This window comes from Lissotriton helveticus, chromosome 7, assembly GCF_964261635.1.
Source record: "Lissotriton helveticus chromosome 7, aLisHel1.1, whole genome shotgun sequence".
Taxonomy (NCBI): domain Eukaryota; kingdom Metazoa; phylum Chordata; class Amphibia; order Caudata; family Salamandridae; genus Lissotriton; species Lissotriton helveticus.
The window spans coordinates 1,306,808,912-1,306,831,391 of record NC_136068.1 but is presented as its reverse complement, the minus strand read 5'-3'; the positions used below and the strand labels follow the sequence as shown (position 1 = coordinate 1,306,831,391).

At 42.1% G+C, this 22,480-nt stretch overlaps 1 protein-coding gene across 2 annotated transcripts in view; it reads left to right on the top strand.

Moving 5' to 3' along the window:
* LOC144767371 (uncharacterized) overlaps positions 1-22,480 on the top strand; it is a 270,245-nt gene that overhangs the window by 213,548 nt on the left and 34,217 nt on the right. For both annotated transcript variants that reach the window (XR_013598169.1, XM_078650836.1), the window contains exon 2: positions 14,964-15,020. The gene's annotated coding sequence lies outside the window, so the exon portion shown is untranslated. The remainder of the gene's footprint in view (positions 1-14,963; positions 15,021-22,480) is intronic.

Here is a 22,480-nt window from a genome sequence, read left to right as displayed (position 1 = left end):
AATTCCTTCTTTTCCAAAAAATGAAATAGTGTGTATAAAATGATGTAATTTTTTTAAGGAGTTTATGAATATATTTTAGTCTTCACTGCTCTTATTTATGCTGGTCTCCATTCGTATTGCTGTTTTTAACTGGTCTTGCTAAGTGAGAATGAAACCTTAATTATAACTCTGCTAATTTGTTCTTTAGAACTCCGTCTGGTTCACAATTTTCTGCTGCTATACGACACACTTTATCTAAAAACTGGTCTTATTCTTAAACTGATATTGTATACTATCCTTACGTTTACATATGTTTCTGCTACTATTTAAATGAACCCTGCACATAATTGAATTCTACCTTGCCGTTATTAGTCATTGCCAGGGAAAACATTTGTTAGTCAAAAAATGTTCAGTTATTTCCTTAGAACCTGCTTTGTTTATAATTCTTAGCTGCTGTATGTTGCACTTTATTTACTTTAGATTTACTGTGAAGTCGACTTGTATTGTAATCTATTATCTTTAAAATTGCATATGTATCTCTGTTTCAGCGAACTTTGATACAATTACTCTGGAAATTAATATGCTTAATATGTTATTCTATTTACGATGGCAATGAACTGAGTTCATATTTGAATGTGAATTTACATAATAATTGGGTGTATTTTTAAGTGGACCACATTGGAGTTCTAAATTCTTAATAAAATTGAATTTAAATGAGACTTTCTGTGTTTAACACAGTCTAACTTAAGTCAATTGGACACACTGCCAATGGGAAGACACTTCATACTCTGCATTACCTTTCCTTTAAATTAAATATGTGACTCATACCTATCACTGCAATAACTGATTTGCAAACACTGGGAAAATAAAGTTTATGTCTATTTTGGGGGTTAGGCAGCTGAATAAACACTGATATGCACTGATGTCAAAAGGTTTGAAAAACACTGTGAAAACACCACTAAAATCCACACAAAAAAAACACAGCAAACAGGACAGCCTAAATCTTAGTGGTATCTAAAATAGGCTATATCTCTGTTAATGATTATTGTTTTCCTTTATTAATCATTTAGTTACGGAGTTCTGAACACCAGTGATGTCACTTATTGTGATGTCATCAAGGTCGAGGTAATGTGACATCACTTACAGGAAAGGCTGAGGGTCAAAGGACATGTGGTGCCATCTGTGATGTCATTGAAGTTAAAGGTTATATGATGTCACTTCCACTACCACTGGCATTCTGGGAAATCAACATTCATGGTCGAAAGTAGACTAAAAAGCAGTGATACAGCAGACTAAGCCTCTTATAATGAACTCTACCATCCACCGACAATAAGGAATATAATTGCTTCTTTTATCTGACACAAAATCATACTTTCTAATTCCTCGCACAAGATGTGACTAAAGCTCCTAGATAACCATATCAAAGACAGGCTGGAATAAGATGGAGACAAGTGACACAGTGCTAGGGTGGCTTAACCCGAGCAGGATATATATATGGTCCGACTAGTGTTGGGAACCTCAACATTATTTGGAGCTATAAATGCAATTACAGGCTGCATTAGAGTATGTGAGGTGCCAATGTGGCTCCGGACACAGCCACCATATACTCTAGGAAGTAAGGTGGATAAAGCCAAGATATGGAAAAAATGTATGCAAACTGTCCAATTGATGTATTTACAATGGAGAAAAAAGGAGTCACTTGCCTGCTATTTGAATGAGAGTAGAGTAAAAGCACAAGGCCCCAATATTGGCACCATGGACAGAATGTCGAATGGGATAGAAAAAAAGCATAGAGGATGCACTGAAGTGATATAGAGAGTTTGTTTTAGCAAGATGCTATGCATGCGGTATACACCCGTTACAACGGATCTTTTACTCCGCAGACCCATTACAACGCGACCATTACTCCGCATACCATTACAACGCATTGCGCTGGGGGGCGCTCTAGGATAGGGGATAAGTATAATTTACTATCCAACACCTTCCCTAGGGTCCACGGGGACTGGAGTTAGAATAGTAAATTATACTTACCACTATCCAGCGCCCCAAGGCGCTATGCGTTGTAACGGTATGCGGAGTAAAAGTCGCGTTGTAATGGTCTGCGGAGTAAAAGTATGCGTTATAACGTCATACATCCATGCATGCTGGCATGGTTGATGGGAGTAAAGGAGTTTACGGCTTGGCTTAATTCTGTTGTTGGGTGAAGAACAACGCCCACTTTGGACCCCATTGCACTGTTGATAATATATCACGCTCGGCAATTGAAAACACATAACCCCAGATGTAGCTTTCGAACCAAACAAAATATGTCAGAGGTGTCCTCAAGGATGGGATGCAGTACTTCAGATGACGTGCCCAGGACTTCAAACAAGACCCCAAATGATTTCTCCAGAAATACAGAAACTACTCTGGCTGAGTCCCTTAAAACTGAACACAGCACTCCAGCGAAATCCCCAGAGTGAGATACAAGAACAAAAACTAGGTGCAGCCCTCAAAATAAACAATTTCAGACTAAACACAATACTTCCGTTGTAGCCCTCTGAATTGGTAGTATTTCTCTAGGGAAGACATCCTTAACTGGACTTGACATCCCAGTAACAATCTGTCCCAGTCATGTGCCATAACACTGTATATGACCCGGCCCAGAATGTTCAGCACTACGGAAGTGGTTTCCCAACTGGACACAAACAAAACTCCAGAAAACTTCTCCAGAACCAAACACAACAAGCAGCTGGTGGCCTCAACAAACGGATACACCATGCTAAAGAAGACCTCTAGAAATTGGAGCATTACTCCACATTAGGTATAGAGAACTGAACAAAACAATCCAAAAATGGGCCTTAAAGCTTCTTATACACAACATCCAAACAAGCAAGCTAAATCCTAAGTAAGCATCACACGTAGCACACCAAATGCAAGTTTCGTACTGTGACTCAACATGCCTAAGGTTGTCTCTCCGAGTAATAGTACAACCGCAGGTGAGGCATCGAAGCACCAATACTATACCCAAGAGCACCCTCCAGATTTGTACACAGTTCTCCAGGTACTCATGTGTGATATCTCCCTGTGCACCATAGCAGATACCACTCTTATTTCTGCAAGACCACATCATACCATCCACACATTCAGTAGTCATCCGACTTAGGAATGTTTAGATGATCAAAGATAAAGGAAGCCTGTACCTCTTCCAACCAGGTTCTCCTATTCTATACTCCAAATGCTCATAGAACATAAAACCAGGCTGGTTGCACGCCTATTGAATGCAAATTATTGACTTCAGTTTATCCCCCTGTAGATTGCTAGTGAGACAGGGTCTCATCAGCCTGGGACCTCTTGGTACTAGACTGAAAAGCACAGGTCAAACAATGATCTTTGTCTCCAACTGCATGGCTATAAGACTGCATATTGCTTATGTTCTCATCAGGTTGCTTCTTATTGTAATTGTGCTGTTCTGATCATAACGATTAACAATGATCAACCATTGATTAGTTTTCCATATTGCAAGTAGTTGTACTTGGCATATATGTACGTGCAAGACACCTTGTACAGCGAGGTGTAAAGGAGAGTTTGATTATATGAGCCTCTGAAGAAGGAGCTTCACCTCAAAATTTGAATTTAAAATTATTTATATAATTTTAAATTCAAATTTTGAGGTGAAGCTCCTTCTTCAGAGGCTCATATAATCAAACTCTCCTTTAAAATGCATTGGGCCATTAAGTAACACTACAAGTACAACTACTTGCAACATGAAAAACTGATAATTTGGTTGGATGATTATTAAACAGTGTGAAAGACACACTGTAGACACAAACTTTGCTTTGCTGGGAGAGAGGAGTGGCATAGGGCATCTTGTGATTTTCTTTCTAGAATAATGCAAGGGAGGAATCGAAGACACCGGCTTTAAGTTAGGGCTCATGATACTGGGCAGAGGAGAGTGTTCAACATATATGATTGGACAGAGCGGAATGCTAGGGTCTGTAAAGGCTTCTCTTCAACAAAACAAGATTGAAGAAGGGAGGAAGGGGCACCAAAGGTTAAGATATTGTAACCGGAGCCATCATGAGACTTTTTTATTATAGTAAATATATAGCATGAGAAATATACAGTAGTAGAGAAAAGGACAGGCACAGTCCGTCAGAGTGAGGGGCACAGCCGAGCAAGAGTGTGATGCCTATCTCATATGTAAACACAAAAATGGGTGGGAAGGAGAAACACAGCCAAATAAAGACAGTTTAGGAAAAATAATAAATATTGAAAAAACTGCCCTCATTCACACACAAATGTGTGTGACATGCTTCATCGTCGGGTCTGCTTACAATACGCCCCCGCGTAGCCACGCAGGGGGCGGAGCATAGGGAGGGGGAAACACTAAACACACACCACAACACACATAGGGACAAACACAAAAGTGACTCACAATAATCACAGAAGATAGTGTTACCCTTCAAGACTGGGTTACAGATGGACAAAAAGTGCAGTAGGAAGTGCTCATTAAAACTGGCTCGTGGATACCTGTTGAAACCTTCTATTGATAGGTTCCCGGCCAGGATTAAAAATGGGTGAAGGATGGACGATGTTTAGGCAGGAAATTAAGATCCTAAAACAATCCTCCTTTAAACTGCGGTGGTCAACATGTTTCGACCGTCTTTAAGTGCCCTCTCTTTAGTGGGTCACAGCGGTCTTCGTCAGGACATTCAACATGTCCCAGTCCTTAGGGATTTAGTACCCTGGCTAAATACCCAGGCTCTTTTGTGGCATATGAGTTTGTGGTTTAAGCAAACTAAGGTGTACTATTAAGATTGACTGGCTTGCATATTGGTTTGTTGATATTGCTGTAAATCTCCAAAGACCTTGGCCAAAAGATTTAATTTAAAACATAATATTATTTTAACTAGTACCAAAAAACGTCCTATGCCAGCCTTACTGTTACTTAAAAGAATATGCCATGCTGGTAATACTAAAACAAAACTGAAATACATGTAAATCTAATCTAATCTATTTATTGAAGAATATAAATATCTACCAATACTACAATACACTATTGGATAATTAATTAATCAGTCATTCATTGAGCATTTCCATTACACCTGGAATTAATTAAAATCTATACTTAACTTTTCAGGTTTTCTGGAGCAGATAGGTATCAATGTTTCAAAGTTGGTCTGATAGGTTGGGACTTGGAAAGGAAACCTGGAATTTTTGTCTTCCCTGCACCCAGACTGTTTTGCCACCTGACATCAGAAATCACGCTCAATCAGTTGTGGAAAGAGGAACGCTGCCTATGGGTCTGAAATCTTCCAAACCAGATTCAAGCAAGGCAATCCTGGTCTTTACAAGCAGGAGACAAACTGTTTCTCTTCAAGAATAGGGTGAGCTACCATCCGTAAATTTAACAAACCGTCCGTAATTTGGACCTCCTGTCCTTTGTCTGTGAGGATCCATTTTGTAGGAGGCAGAGCTGTTCCCCTGTGAGAGGCCTCAGCTCCCTGATGGGGTCGCCTAGCACTTATCCTCGGAGCACAAGAGCAGTCCTCCTCCCCGCCGATTGTCATTCTGTATGCTTGCTGAATGTCACATACAGAATGACAATGGGCCGCTTTGAGCTATTATAGCATGTGGTGGCCTCCTCCTGCCCAGGCTAGGAGAAAGTTAAAAAGAAGAGGTTATAGTTCTTACACAGTCTCATGATTTCAGAGCTGAAGCATTTTTATTAATATACTAGCTTACCCGACGCGCGTTGCTGCGATCTCCGAAGAAAGGAAATTCAAGGAAACTTGTTATGATAACATTCAATTTACATAGTGTCATTTTTATTGAAACATATTCATTTTAATATGGAAATCATTTCAAAGTGTTGTTTTATTTCTATTTATTTATTCGAGTGCTAGTGGATACTTAGTGGAGTGGTGTGGCTCACTGGTTAGAGGTGGCAGACCTGGAAGCAGAAGTCGGCCCGGGACCAGGGTTCGATTCCCGACGTGGCAGGGTCGTGGACCAGGGTCAGCGGACTCGATAATTCTCGCCGCAGTGCCTACTCTAACCAGGGGTCGCACTTGGCAGCTCTCGGCATTAGCTTGCCTAATCTCCACAACAGCCCCCTCAACGCCGGGATGCCTGGCTTCACCTTGGGGATTCCCAGCAGGGACCATCCCACTGGGAAAGCCAGGACGGGTTCCCCAGCGGTATACAGCGCCAGGACGCCGGCTGGCAACAGTGCGCTTTACAAGTATACACATTACATTATACACAATTCCGTCTGGTGCGTACATCAGTATTCGAAAGATTATGAGGGCCCTGGGGGCGATATTTAAAAATAATTTATGCCAGAAACCTTCGCGGGAGTGTACTCAACAACTTCCCAACGTTTCCTGGCGATCAGATGAATGCTGTTTTAATTCTATTTATTTATTCGAGTACTGGTGAATACACACATTTTTGTTTTTCCGTCTTGTGCGTACATCAGTATTCAAAAGATTATGAGGGCCCTGGGGGGTGATATTTAAAAATAATTTATGCCAGAAACCTTTGCGGGAGTGTACTCAACAACTTCCCAAAGTTTCCTGGCGATCGGATGAATGCTGTTTTAATTCTATTTATTTATTCGAGTGCTTGTGGATACACGATTTGTTGTTTTTCCGTCTGGTGCGTACATCAGTATTCAAAAGATTATGAGGGCCCTGGGGGGCCGATATTTTAAAAAAATGTATGCCAGAAACCTTCGCAGGAGTGTACTCAACAACTTCCCAAAGTTTCATGGCGATCGGATGAATGGAATTTTAGTTCTATTTATTTATTTGAGTGCTTGTGGATACACGATTTGTTGTTTTTCCGTCTGGTGCGTGCATCAGTATTTGAAAGATTATGAGGGCCCTGGGGGGCCAATATTTAAAAAAAATGTATGCCAGAAACCTTCACGGGAGTGTACTCAACAACTTCCCAAAGTTTCATGGCGATCGGATGAAATGTGTAGTAATGCATAAAGGAGAAACAGACAGACAGACAGACATACTTTCGTTTTTATATATAGATAAAAGGAAGCTATAGTTGCTGCTTTTTTATTTATTTTATGCAACTAAAATCCATTGACCAAGCCAATAGTCATGGCTTGTTTTATATCTAATGTTTCTGGATGCAATGATAGAAACAGCAAAATACCAGTTTTCCCGCAGCTGAGCTGTAAACAACCTTTACAACGAAACGTTTACAACGCACTACCATTACAGCGTGGTCATTACAACGCAAACCATTACAACGCATTGCGCTGGGGGCGCTCTAGGATAGGGAATAGGTTAATTTACTATCCAATAACCTTCCCTAGTGTTCACGGGGACTGGAGTTGGAATAGTAAATTAAACTATTCACTTTCCAACACCCAAAAGCACTATGCGTTGTAATGGATTGCGATGTAAAAACCGCGTTGTAAAGGCAGGCGTTGTAATAGCCTGCGTTGTAATGTCATACATCCCAACTGAGCACATATTTTTCGCTGAGGTGCTTTAAGTCATGCCCTCAATTACATCAGACACGCCCCTTGGAGAGACCTCAGTTTTTCCTCCCATTTAAAGCCCTGAAAACAACACCATGTCACATTCACCTCGAGTCCTGGCATTGTGCATCATGCATGACTCATGACAGCCATGTTTTCAGATTGCCTATGTACTGGGGTATAGGGAACCCTCCCCCACCCCACCCAATCCATTGCTTTAGGAACTACATTGAGGGTGAAGTTCTTGATGGTCCTCTTCTGTCTGCAACTGGATGGGTGGATGGGTGGGTGAAGGGTGGATGGAAGGATGGGTTGCTAAGTGAAAGGGGAATGGAGAGAGAAAGGGAGGATGGAAGGGTGGATGAGTGAAAGCATGGATGGGGGATTGTCAGAATGGATGGGCAAATGGGTGTATGGATGAGTGAACAGAAGAATGGAAAGATGGATGAGTGAAAGAATGCATACATGAGTGAAAGGAAGGGTGGAGAGCTGAAAGAAAGGATGGATGGATGAGTGACTGGGTGGACGGATGAGTGACTGGGTCGGTGGATGGATGAGTAAGTGAAATGATGGGTAAAAGGGAAAATGGTTGGATGGATGAGTGAATGGATGGATGGGTGGAACAGTGGATGAATGAGTAAAAGGATGGATTGGGTGAAAGGGTGGATGGATGAGTGAAAGGGTGAATGAAGGGATAGATGAGTGAAATGATGGCTGGAAGGATAGATGATAGATAGGTTTGCAAATGGTTAAAACGTTTTGGATATGGATGGACGCACAGATGGAAGGACAGAATGAACGGTGAAAGACTGAATGATGGATGAAAGAATTAATAGATGAAATTTTGAGTGACACCCAACTGCTACTTGAGTGATACACTAGTAATTATAAATGTTTGAATGTTTTGTTTTAGGTGTAAGGTTTTAGGGAGAGATTAGTAGTGCCATGAACTGTGCTTGAGATGTATATTGTGTCTGTAGCAGTAGGCAAGGCGTCAAAAATAAATTATGTAATAGTGTATAGACAGTGCCTTCTTTAAGAAAGCCGCAGGGAAAAGCTCTTTTGTGACTTCCGTCAGCTAGTGCAACTCTCTGCGAAACCTCCCATAATCAAAGTCAAATTCCATAGTTTAAGTTCCACTTGCTGAAACACTCAAATTATGTTCCCTATAGTGGGTTCATCACATCCATCCTCCCTTTAGTTCACCTATGCGTGCCGCTTTACATCTCACAATGACACTCAGATATGAAATGCTAGTAACAAAATCTCTCCGAGCAGATCTTCCTGACCACTTCTCTCACCACACATGCCTGGTCAGGACCATGAGTTGTAAAAAAAATATCAGACTGGACAACCCAGTGTAGTAAACATATAAATAGATTATTGTCATTTGAAATAGCACAAAAAGACCTTCACAGTTGCCCAAAGCTGCACGCATACCAAAGAAACCTGAAGTGCACAATTGTCTCAACCTACTATATAAAACTTACTTTGACTGGTGCGCAAGTGATGGTCTATTTACTTACTTCTATACTATCGCACAACTTTCTCTGATGTGTCTGTAAAACGTAACTTTTGTCCCAAAGTTTTGTCCTGAATTTTGACCTTCTGTCCTGAATTTTGTCCTGAATTTTTATCCTCTGACCTGAATTTTTACACTTACCATCCTGAATTTGCACCCATGCCAGTTGGTCACCCTATTCAAGAACTGGTTGTCTGACAGAATATAGAAGACAACAAGATTGTGTGTCCAAAATAAAGTGGTAAAAATATCAAGGACAAGTTTATCTAGAAGGTAACTGCAAAAAGGTAAGTATAGATTTCTCTACTCCACATCTACGCAGTGCAAGATACATATATCAAAAGTACATATATGTGAAGTTAAGCATAGTAAAACATTGCTTACCAATTGAAACCTACTTTCATGATATTCTTGTCCACCATATTTTACCACGAAAATTTGGAAACATGATTTTAATGCTGATATTTAGGTCAATCACATCAAGAACGTTTAGTTATTCACCAAAAATCAATTATACTTTTCTTTTCATATGGAGAATTGCATAAAACATTTTAAAATGGCAACGTTGCTTTATTTTGCCGGGAAAAGCAAGGAAAGGTAAATATTTTCTCCCCTTTTTAAAAAGAAACTATAGCAATTACTTTATATGCATCCTAACAAATCGGCTTTTCAAATTGCCCTCCAATCATTACAATTTGTCAAACCAAAACTGCAATCAGGAATCTTTTCACAGATTCTCATGAAGTGTATGAAAGCCCATCATTAAATCAGTATTCAAAGATCAGGATTCCAAAAAAGTGTCTGCAAAATCGCTCTCCTCTTAAATAGCCATAATACCTTCATGGTCCTGCTTACATCACAAAGAAACACCTGGGACCTTTACCTTATTATGAGTAACTGAATAATCATATTACTCTACCTTTCCTTATGGAATATATTTGTCTGACATCATAGGGGGGTTTGGTTAAGCTGGTTTTGAAGATTAACCTCCTCCCAAGCGCTAAAAAGTGTAGTTTAGAATAATATTAAGGAGTCAGAACAAATTTTTATATCCTATTTTCCCAGCCCTGAGTATCCGAGGCTACATGGCTAATTTACAATTCCGTAAGACATTCACATAAACATTTGATGCTTTAGGAACGGCCACCACTGGCAAGTCCGAAGGCTCCTAGAGCTCATGATGGTACCCAATGGATACATGTCCTGATTTGCTGGATTCAGAGCAGCTTTGATCATGTTGGTGGAGGCCTTTGTGGGACATATGGCCCTGAGTCAACATCCCTGTCATAGTCTTCCAGGCTTAATAATGTAGTTTTAGAGGATTCTTCGTTGACACTCAGTAAGACCCACTGCTGAGATATTACTTGTGGGATCGATTGTACAGTTTCAAAAGTGGTCCCAAACGGATGCTGGTGGGAGGATGTACCCGTTATCATCACTAACCTCATCTATATGAAGCACTATCAATCCCGCATTGTCCTTTGCAAAATAAGGCGTCATGGCCTCTGCCATGCTCCTGGTGGCTGGTGGTGTCAAACACTTAATTGACGTCACTTAACATGAAAAGTACTTTGTATAGTGTAATACAGGCAGCAGACATTGTATCAATTGTGTAATGTCACTAGGAATGAGGCCTCCAGCCCCTCATCATGAGTGCTGTCTTGGGCCTTGCAAGCACTAGTGTTTTGGCCTCCAGAGTTTGCTGGTTCAAGATCTAAGTCTCCAGCTTTGTTCCTAACTTGAGAATTCAGGGCACAATTCAAGAAGATGGCTACATCGAAAGAGACCAAAATAATGGCACAAACCTCTTTCAAGAGGACATGGCGCCCCTGATAAATGTCACGCCTAACCAGGTATAAAAGGGAGAAGGCTGAGGGTCTTGGAAACTTTTCTGGTTGTGAATTTAGCTCATCTGTGCTGTATATCTCTTTGCTCCAACACTGTATTATTGCAATGATGTCCAAATATTGTCTGCAGCGAGTGATATGCCCTGCTCTTTTTAATCTGTCATAAGCGCGATGCTACTTTTGCCAGTTGTAATTTCTACTTTAGTTTCCTTGCATGTTACTGTAGGATTCCCATTTTGTTGTCCCTTGCTTGTTGTGCACATATTAGCTGGCAGTCTGACTTGCAGAGCCTTTTCCATTGCAGATGTAGCGTTAATGCCATCTCTGGTAGTATGATTGGTCCAAGGTCAATATGGGTAGCCACTGATTGTACGACAGTGGCACTGATTTATCTAGGAGATCAAAAAATCACAGAATCAACCAAGCTGCTTGTACATTTCAACTCCTGGGATGGGTTACTGTGGCCACTACCTCTTCGAAGAAGCCATTCCCAAGCAATCAGTAAAGCACAGTCTGTCGCATATGGCAGCCCAGTTGTAGGCCTCCTTCTCCCTAGGCAGATGTGGGTAGAGAGTAGCACACCTCCATACTTGTCTTCATGAGTCAGAGCTGCATTATAGTACTTAAAGATTTGATCTTGGTTTAGTGACCTGGGATGTTGCAAGTCAACTGACCTACCTTAACCGGCAACACTTTACAGCACTGAGAGTCAAATGTATTTTATTGCATATAGTTAATTAAAACCTTTACAATTTTGTTTAAAAAAATCATCCGATTAGCGAAAGTAAAAGAGAAGATACAAAAAGCAGAAGTAAGCATTCTTGCTTCCTATCTAACACCATGTGCAAAGTCTACAATGTAAGTTCTTAACTGTAAACGCATACAAAGTGTATATCTAGACTAGATGTTGACGGAACGTGTATCCGGATGCAGGTGAAAAGATGCAATATGAACTATAGATTAGTCGATTAATCAAGGTTAAAGGTCCTCAATTTCATAACTAAAATCATGTGTAGAGATGCAAGTGTACGTATCACTGTAACAATGATGGTGTCTGAAAATGGGCTGAGCAGCATGGTACATAACATTATTTGATGTTTAAATATAGTGCAATTCACTGTGTATGTGATGTTACCTTTGAGCCTAGATTTATAAACTTACTACTTTTGGTATTCACAGAAGTTAGGATTTTGTCTTAAATTTGTCTTAAGACAAACTTAAGACAGACTTAAGACAGACTTAAGACAAACTTAAGACAGACTTAAGACAGACTTAAGACAAACTTAAGACAAAATCCTAACTTAAGTCTGTCTTAAGTCTGTCTTAAGTTTGTCATAAGTTTGTCTTAAGACAAAATCCTAACTTCTGTGAATACCAAAAGTAGTACGTTTAGGATTTTGTCTTAAGTTAGTTCTGTGAATCAGGCCCACTGTTCATAGTTAAAATCGACTTGAGACTATGGTTCTCTGTTGTGCCTTCTGCTTCCTTCAATATCCACCTCCAGAGTCCCATATGTGAAAAATATGCAAATACGATGTATTGGTCTTGTGTGCATCGAGGAGCTAGTGTGCACCCTCTTTGTTTGATTTATGCAATAATGTGCTAACTCTTTGCAAAAATCTAGCGGCCATGCATGAGGTCTATAACGAATGGCTGTTTAGCAATAACATTACAGCCGGCCAACATGATCTAACTTGGTAGGTGTGGAATACATGGAATATATAATACCGTCTCAAATTATGCACAGTTGGGCAGATATTCAGTAAATGCATCAGAGTCTTTTCTGCTTGGCTGCAAAGCGAGGTTGGCCATGTTCGTTTCCACGTTAAAACCTGATCTTTTGAGCTGAATGCTCCCAACCGGATCCAAAGTAGCAATTGCTGGATTGATGGGGTTATGTGTTGAACCAGATAAGTTTGAGGGGTTTGAACCTCGTATGAGGATAGAACCATCCAGCCCTGTTTTTTCTTTGCTAGGGCGGGTTTGCCCTTTATCCAAGCTTTTTGTTTTGACGCGTTGTTGACTATTTTTTTGAATGCGGTGAAACTGTTATTGGTATTTCAAGCATCATGCATGTTAAGAGTTGTTAAAGCTTGTTCAAGTACTGTGTACCAATCATTTTTTTCCTTTTGCTTGGTTCTTTATTTATGTCCAGCAATGCCCCTTTTAGGGTTCCTCTTGTGCTGCTTTTAATTTCCAACACATTTTTATTATTGCCACTTGCCTAACTGGATGTTGGTTTAATAACCCGAATTCCAGGCGCACTTGTGCTTGAGATGCAAACTGCGGGATCCAAAAAATGTGTTTGAATAAGCCTGATTCTTGGAGATTCAGGAAGTTTGTATCTTGACCTTTGAATAATTCAGAGCCATAAGTGAGGGTTGGGAGAAACTTGGAAGCAATGACTTTTAGTAGATGGGAATTTGATGGACACTTTAATTTTGATTTTAACAGGTTTAAAGCGAAATATAGTTTATTTGTCTGAGCTTTTCTATTTGTTAGGTGATCTTTAAGTGTAAACATTGAATCAACCACTACTCCCTGATATTTGTAGGAGAAACTCTACTCTATGATGCTTTTTGCTGCATACCACTTGTATGTATTTCTGTTCTGCCCTGTGTTTGATGAAAAGCAGGTGACCTTTGTTTTTTTATAATTAAGAGACCAGCCGAGCTCCTCAGTATATTCCAACAGTTTTGTGATCAGGCACTGTAAGCCCACTCTTGTCTTGCTGCATAGAATGATGTCATCTGCATACTGCATGCTTCTTATTTTGCAGTGTGCTCTCTTTGGGGGTTTACATTGAACTTCTGATAGCCTCTTGTCCAGGGCTGCGGTGAAGATGTTGAAGAGACTAGGAGCCAGCACGCATCCCTGCTTTAATCCGGTATGCGACGGAATCCTTGCTTTTGTTCTTTCGCCGTTCCCTAGTTTTATCTTGACTCAAGTGGATGTATACAAGTTAACAATGGCCTGTAAAAGCAGATGTGAAATGCCCCAATTTGCCATCTTTTGCCCCAAGAGTCCTCTGCATACCATATCACAGGCTGCTTTTAGGTCGACAAAGCAGGTGTACAATTTGGTTGATTTACGCTTTGATTTTTCTACAAGAAGGTTCAAGGCCAGAAGATTACATATGGTACTTATGCCCGGTCTAAAGCCTTTCTGTGTGACTAGGAGAATCTTGCTACAAGTGACCTATTCTTCTAGTGCGATCAGTAGATTTGACGCGTACATTTTGGCCTCTACATCAATTAAGGCAGTTAGCCTGTAATTCGCCGGGTCCGATCTAGTGCCACCTTTAAATATTGGATGTAGGACTTCACAGCACTGATGTTTTACAAAGATTGGTGTTAATTACTTATCCAACCCTATTTAGGTCGAAGCTTACCAGACAAGACTTCTTGGGGACATTTTGAAAGATTTCATGGGAATGCATTCTGACCATTGCTTACCACTATTGGCTTTGTGGTTTTTAACTAAAAGTGGCTTGCTTTTTATTTATAGCTTTATTTGTTTTAGGTTGTCTAGATTGAGTTAGTCCCACACGTGGAGGATATCCTAGTTACCACCACTCTTGGTATTCTTCCACGTACTCACTTTCTGCAACTAGACATTTAAATGTTGTTCTTATCTTTTTTTATTTGCTGTGCATTCAAAGACATAGGTCAAATGTCAGGCTCTGTCTTCTTTAATTTTGCTACTCCTTCTATGGAGAGTCATGCTCAGTGACCAACACTTGTTATATTGTGCGGGCTCTTTCTTTCTCAATTTCGATAATACCGCATAAAATCAAGGGCACGTGCCTAACACAACTAATGCACAAGAAAAAAATGTGCTAACCTACTAACTACTAATCTTGGGTTCCGGGGTAGCGTGCACTGGCATTAGGAGCTTCAATGCCGCGTGCGGGGTTTGTAAGCGCTGTATAGGTACATTTACAATTTCAAGACTTCAATACTAGAATGAAAAGCAGTGTCAACCATAGAAACAAGCCGGTTAGGAAAAGTGGTTTGCCGAGGATCACACATGCGGTCAAAATGCAGAAGTAGCATTTTGTATTTTAAATCTCTGATTGTTGTTGTTCTGCGTGTAAGTCACCGTTCTATATTTTTCTATCCCTTTTAAGGCTTATACAACAACTTGAAACAACTCTGCGAGTCAAGTGCTTACTGCTACTGTTGAGGTATGTGTGTGTGTGTGTGTAATATGTTGGTTCGAATCCTGCTAAGGTAGAGTCGACCGTTCATCCTTCCGAGGTCTATACAAGCTCAACCAAGTTCGATTGAATTGTAATAACTGCAAATAAAACGTAACGGTAAACTGTTTTGGCAAAGTGCTATGTATATATAACTATATCAAGAATATAAAAACATATGTTGTACAGAACATTAAAGAAATATCTTTGCCAGTAGACCACACATTTTTCTCGACAACCTGTGTTATATTATTTCATTTAAAAAATAAAACAGAGAAGGAAGGGTGTTCATGTGCCAAGCACTTACCTAGAGCAGACAATCACGATGTCTTATTGGGGGAAAGAAATTTGCTCACGAAGAAAGATGAGTCTTGGCCAGACTTTATAGTCTTAAAACAATGGATTCTGTGCCGAGGACCTCTTGTCTGCTTCCTCTGGTCGTCAAATGCTCCTGGCTGCTCTGCACCCCGAATCAAGATATTTGAACACCACGTGATGCACCTATTTAAGGTAGATTTAAGTGTGCGAATGAAAGGGACACGTGAGACACGTGTGAGGAGAAGTATAAATCCACGAGTGAAAGGGAGAGGGTTTAAGGTGGCTGGCTTAGGGGGCTTTACCAAGGGTGTCTGGAGTGAGATAAAGGTGTCACCTGCCCGCCAGATGGTGTGGCCTGAGGTAACTGCGTGTGATCCCTCACAGTAAGACTCCACTAACAGAGCAGGCAGTGTGAGGCCTGCGGAGCCAGCGGCAGCTCCCTGAGGGCTCACCTGACGAAAATATAATACCGAGCGGCCGGGAGGAGGCGAGGGATAGAAGAAAGAGAGGGGTGCTGAGAGAAGGGGGAAAGGAAGCGGGGGGGGGGCGAGAGGGAAGTGAGGCGGAAAGAAACTATGTGAAGAAAGGAAAAATAGGAGCGGACAGCAGAGGACGAGAGAGGAAAAGCAAACGGGAGAACGACCGAGGGAGGGGATGAAATATAGAGAAATTGACTAGAGAGAGGAAAAGTGGTCACGAGGGGGTTGAGGGAAGATGAAACGGAAGGAGAGATGGGGAGAAAGAAAAGGTAGATTGGAACTGGAAACAAGAAGACACTGGATTTACATAGGAAAATCCAAGCGAGAAGGTCAGAGAGGCGATTAAATTCAATGTGAGGGAGTGCCACAAAGAGAGAAAGACTTCAAAAGGGGCTGGACGAGGATGAGAAGGAAGAGCGAGATGGGCGAGAGAAAGAACTGATGGTAACAAGTCGAGGAAAGAAGGAAAGAGAGAGCGCGAAGGAAAGAAAGAGAGAGAGAGCAGAGGAAGCAGCGTGGAGACAGATCAATAGAGAAGAGTGACTGTTTTGCCCCGTCATTTTAAGTCGTGACCCAACCTTATCATGCCATTCCCAGACCATTGAAAGACTCATTAGGGTCCTTGCACACATGTTTTAAATATAGAACAAAATATAGACTGAGCTACCCATAAATATAGTAAGGTGCATCCGTTTAGGTCCCAAAGAAATGTCACTTGACATTGAGAAGTGTGGCTCAATGGTTAGAGCGGCAGACCCTAATGCAGAGGTCTAGCCAAGGACCAGGGTTCAATTCCCCACCTTGGCGGGTCTTGAGCTAAAAAATTCCACGGACCTGATAATTCTCGCCTCGGTGTCTATTCCAATCATGGAGTCCCACTCTGCAACTCTGGGCAGTAGCTTGCTTAATCTCCACAACGGCCCCCACAACGCTAAGGATGCCTGGCCTCCACCTTGGGGGTGCCCAGGAGTGGACACCTCACAGGGAAAGCCAGGATGGGTTCCACAGCGGTATTCGTACAAGCGCCTTGAGACCCTTGCGGGTGAGTAGTGCGCTATACAAGTATCAATTTACATTTTTACATTTACATCCGGGCATCATGGTGGAAAACATGTACACCAGATACTAGTAGCAATGAACGAGTAAAGAGCAATTGGTCCACACCAGTTTTTAAGCTTGCCATGGATCACCAACATAAAATAATAAAAGAGACTCACCGTGGCTATCAATTGGCAATTTTATATGTCACTCCACTCACCACTCGCTTTCACTGCTGAACCACTCCCACTCACCAAGGGCAGGAACATGATCTCCACCAAAGAGCTCCCGTTTGAGGGGCCCTTTGGGCATTGAACAGGGGCAGCTGGTGACATTTGAAAGTGGAGGGTGTAAACTAATTTGCATATTGCACCGCAGCGATCGAGCGCAGCGAGCGAGCCCGAACCACCTTGCATCCATCCATACATCATTCATGCATCCACCCATCTATCCACCCACCCACCCTGCATCCATACATCATTCATTCATGCATCCACCCATCCATCCATCATGCATCCACTCATCATGCATGCATGCATCCATACATCATTCATACATCCACCCATACATCCACCCACCCATCCTGCATCCATACATCATTCATTCATGCATCCACCCATCCATCCATCATGCATCCACCCATCATGCATGCATCCATCCATACATCATTCATGCATCCACCCATCCATCCACCCAACCATCCTGCATCCATACATCATTCATTCATGCATCCACCCATCATGCATGCATCCATCCATACATCATTCATGCATCCACCCATCCATCCACCCAACCATCCTGCATCCATACATCAATCATTCATGCACCCACCCATCCATCCATCCACCCATCCATCCATCATGCATCCACCCATCATGCATGCATCCATGCATGCATCCATCCATCCATCATGCATGCATCCATCCATACATCATTCATGCATCCACCCATCCATCCACCCAACCATCCTGCATCCATACATCATTCATTCATGCACCCACCCATCCACCCATCATGCATCCACCCATCATGCATGCATCCATCCATACATCATTCATGCATCCATCCATCCACCCATCCATCCATCATGCATCCACCCATCATGCATGCATCCATGCATCCATCCATCCATACATCATTCATGCATCCACCCATCCATCATTCATGCATCCACTCATCCATCCACCCACCCTGCATCCATACATCATTCATTCATTCATCCACCCATCCATCCATCATGCATCCACCCATCATGCATGCATGCACCCATACATCATTCATACATCCACCCATACATCCACCCACCCTGCATCCATACATCATTCATTCATGCACCCACCCATCCATCCATCCACCCATCCATCATGCATCCACCCATCATGCATGCATCCATCAATACATCATTCATGCATCCACCCATCCATCCACCCACCCACCCTGCATCCATACATCATTCATTCATGCATCCACCCATCCATCCATCATGCATCCACCCATCATGCATGCATGCATCCATCCATACATCATTCATGCATCCACCCATACATCATTCATGCATCCACCCATCCATCCACCCACCCATCCTGCATCCATACATCATTAACACACTGAACTATCTCAAGTCATTTGTGCAAGCTAGTTTACTGGAACACTGAAAAACACACACTCTTACCTTGCTGCCGGTCCCGCACACGTCACAGGCTCACAGCGCCCCTGGGCAATCCTGGCGCCAGGGGCACAGGTACCCTCTCGCCCGCAGCACGCCCATTAGGGCTCCTGATGGGCATGCGCAAAGCCGCCAAAACAAAAGTGCGCATGCGTGGGCACGGGTAAAAATTCACCCTCCGTCCCCACGCATGCGTACTTGTGTTGCCGTCCGTACAATCATGTCAATGAATCAACATGACGCCCGCCCGGCGGTCTGACGTCATGTTGATTCATTGACATGATTGTCATGAGGGAGCTGCGGGCGGCGTCGGGCAGGGAGGGCTACGCCCCCACGCCCCAATGGACGAACCGCGCCTGGCATTGAAGCCTAGCGTGGTGCAGCACACAATGATGAATCATGCCACCTTGAGGGGTGAGAGTCCTTGCATCTTGAAAAGTTTACCTCTGGTGATCTCTGTAGAAGAGAAAGTAGCATAAATTTCTGTTTCAAGTTCCCTGTCCCCAGTGTAGATTAGCAATCTTTCTGGATTGTCACAAAAATATCTTCCCCTCCAGGTACCAGTGATAGAGCGCGCGAGGCCACCCGACCAATAATTTTCGCCGTTTCCGGCTTCAGGGCCCATATACTTTCAAAATCACCATATACATTGATCAGGTGACTTCACGAGCTCTACCAATTTGTGTGCGTTCCCTACTATTGTTTCTCAGTGTACCCGACTTACCATCCACCGACACGGGTACCTAATGACCACAATGAATCAGGGAGCTAGCTGTAAAAGGAAAGGCAACAAAATACAAACCTAACCAATAACATTCAAAATACTGTTGAAAATGACCACGGACAACTGGAAGTTTTAAAATGTTTATCTAAAGTTCATTGTTTTCATGCATAAGGTGTACAAGAATAAGGCATTCAATGACTAGTAAAATGTAAATGATATAACTATAGAGAAATAAGGACAAGGTAATCATTGAAATATTGTTATGGAATATAAATGAAAAATACTACACAATCTCAAAATGTTCAATCATGGACAGACTATGCATGGGTAACTATAGGAGGGCCTATAAAGAGTAACACGCTAAGCTTAAAGTGTATGGACCTTTAAACAGTCTAGGTAAGGAGGTTCTAGACCATATCAGAAAATGACAAACTGCAATGCAAAATATAATTTCTAACAGGTGAGATGACATGGGAACACGTTTATGAGAAAATTGCAAATGACTTTACGTTCAATAGTTTGCGGCAAAAGGCATGGAAAAATCAACATATGCAAAGGTGTCACTTTATTGTAGCGAAAGGTAGAAATATAGGAAGGTGCAAGTTTTAAAGAACTTAGAGCAGTATTTACCTAGACTGGTGTGGAAACCAAACCCTGGCCACGGGTCAGTTAAGGACAGGAAACCCTCAAGGAAGGATACCCCTCAAAGGACAGCAGGTGCAGGATGGACACCCCGGACAGGACAGGATACCCTCGGATTGGAAATCAGGACAGGACCTCAGGACAGGACAGCAAACCCTCAGGACAGGACCGGAACCCACAGTTCGGAAGCAACGCCTGCGCTCCACCCTCTCTGCAGCTATCGATCAAGACCCCGATTGGGTCAGCGAACTCCCAGCAAAGTGCTTCACCAGCACTTTAAGGTTCAGTAAAACCTTAGTCTATGGTCAAATTCGGACAGAGTGCTCCGCAGCTCTCTGTATCTTCAGTCACCTATTGAGTGCGATGGGTCAGTGACAGGTCAGCTAAACCAGACAAGTCGGACGACTTCCCTAGGTGAACCCAGGGTAGATATACTGTTTGGGGCAGTGTACCACCCCCCAATGTTGCAAAGTGTCAGAATCCCTCAATTTGGATTGGTCCTAAGGTAGGATTTGGGTAACACACCAATCATAATACAACATTTTAAGCCGGTATTTGCATACTTGGGCACCGCCTAGTGAAAATGGGGTTCCCATGAGAAACAACACGGCAAACAGTAGCGCAACATTACAATGTAACATATAAGGAGCCACATTCGCTGTTCTCGCGGGGCAGAGGTGACTTTCTCAGGAGCATCTTGCCCATCACTCCCAACTGGCTGTGTTCCATCAGTCAAGGTCCACTGTGCCGCAGAAAGTTGCGCAGGCGCAGAAGGGACCTCCAATATGGCTCTCCTCTCTCTCAGACCCCCATTCCCCGCGGTACATGAAAAGTAAGCGAAAACAAATTAATGCATAATAATGTCATCATGAAAACACATCACAGGGTTTGTACTTCTAACTTATCATCAAGAAATATACTTATGCAATCTAAATGTTAGCTACATGGAAACAACAACAAGAGCAGTGGCACGAGCAGTACCACACTGGGCCAAGCTATGTATTACGCATGCGCAAAATTTTCCCTCCACTTCTGCAGACGCGTCAGGACACGTGAGTGTGGCTGACGCATGCGCAGTAACTAAATACAAGCGGCGGCCATTTTAGGTGACTCGAGTAAATTATTTTAGTAAAACACATGTGCAAGCTTCACGATCCTTATCCAAACTAAATATAAATGTTAGTAAAACATACACTTGTTACCGTATTACACATAAACGAGGTTCTTGAGTACAGCAAGTCCGCAAAATATGCGAAGCTTTGCTTCATCAATCCCCTCTTTGATGATATTTACTATCATCACAAAATATATGGAACCAGATGCCAACTTTCTTTCACACTTTATACAGCTCTATTTCTTCCAACAATCGCTCCAATTTCTCTCTTTCAGTTCTGGTAGGGTGAGAAGTCTTCACCTTCTTGTATATCTGATCATTCACTTCCTCCAATTCGATCTCATCCACACTCCGTTTCAACCCTCTTGCATTTACCTCGTGCTTTTTGGTGCGCTTGCGGCATTTACAACAGATAAAAATGAGAAATATGATAAGACCTATAATTCCAATTGGCATCAGTATCTTGAACAATAAGCTTTTACCTACACTAGCAAGCCAATGACCTACATTTGAGAGACCATCTACCAGTCTCTTCCAGGCACTATCAACCTCGAGTGGTTTGAGTTCCTTTGTCAAGTTAGTAATGTTTTTCACATATCTTTTGATCTGTACACTTTTATCCGGAATATAAGTGCAACAATGTTGCGCCTTCAACATCCGGCAGACTCCGCCCTCTTTCGCTAATAAGGTATCAAGAGCAAGTCGATTCTGCAAAACCATTGATCTGATCGCAACCATTTCGGTATTGACCAGCAGAAATCCATGAGCTGTCTCAGTAGACAATACATCCACTATAGTAGACAATTTACAAATTCTGTGAGTGTTCAGAACCACTCCCACTCCAGGTATCAGTGCACTGAAAATACTACCCATAATTTCACCTATACTTTCTCTTTTACTACGCACTAAGCCATTAGTATTTTCATTGCTTCCAGCATTTCCATTCACATGGTATATTTTCGGGAAGACAATGCCAAAATAGCAGCTTCCATACCAGTGATCCGGCAATTTGAAATAAGCCTTGTCTCCACAAATATAATAAATTCCAGGAAACACAGGCTCTGACCCATTTTTGAAACCCCAACCTCCAATTACCTTGTAATTATGTTCGCATTCACTGGAACCAATGAAAACATTATTATAATAGCTAGTCTTCTCGCGGTGAAGACATAGCTTGCCTTTCTTTTCAAAATCCAGCAACAGAGCAGGTCCCGCCCCACCATTTGAGGTGCCTTCCATGTTCTCAGCCCACTTTGGCTTTTTCTGACTTTCGTCATTAGCCTTCTTTTGTATTTTAATTCTTCTTTTCTCTGCCATGTTCAGGAACATCTTTTCCTGTTCACGCAAAGAACAAGTCAAGTTATCTCTGTGTGCGTCCGCTATGTCAATGTTACCTATAGTCAGAAAGTAGTCTCCCATATATCTTATGGTGTCACTTCTGGTATGTACAGGATTCAAGTTCCCACG